Source organism: Mastomys coucha, unplaced genomic scaffold, assembly GCF_008632895.1.
Source record: "Mastomys coucha isolate ucsf_1 unplaced genomic scaffold, UCSF_Mcou_1 pScaffold19, whole genome shotgun sequence".
NCBI classification, from domain to species: Eukaryota; Metazoa; Chordata; class Mammalia; order Rodentia; family Muridae; genus Mastomys; species Mastomys coucha.
In genome coordinates, this window is record NW_022196901.1 from 977517 (window position 1) to 977916 (window position 400).

At 36.5% G+C, this 400-nt stretch overlaps 1 protein-coding gene across 1 annotated transcript in view; it reads left to right on the forward strand.

Annotated features, from left to right (window-relative positions):
- The window catches only part of Akap9 (A-kinase anchoring protein 9), a 174068-nt gene that overhangs the window by 127173 nt on the left and 46495 nt on the right, over positions 1-400 (forward strand).

Consider the following 400-nt stretch of genomic DNA (forward strand, 5'->3'; position numbering starts at 1 on the left):
TAGGTGTACATACTAGTATATGCCCTTAATAAGCATGATCATCAAGGTTCTCAGCAATAAACTGATAACTACATGTGCAGAACCACTAAATATATTTAAGTACCTACAGAATTAAATACCAGTATTACAGATGACTGTTAGATAAATAGATAGATAGATAGATAGATAGATAGATAGATAGATAGATAGATGGATGGATGGATGGATGGATGGATGGATGGATGGATGGATGGATAGATAGATTAGATAGATAGATAGATAGATAGATACATAGATAGATAGAGGTCTTTAACATTAGTTATAAGAAACAGGATAAATTGAGCTGGAGAGACGGCTTGGTAGTTCAGAGCACTGGCTGCTCTTCCAGAGCTCCTGAGTTCAATTGCCAGCAACCACGTGG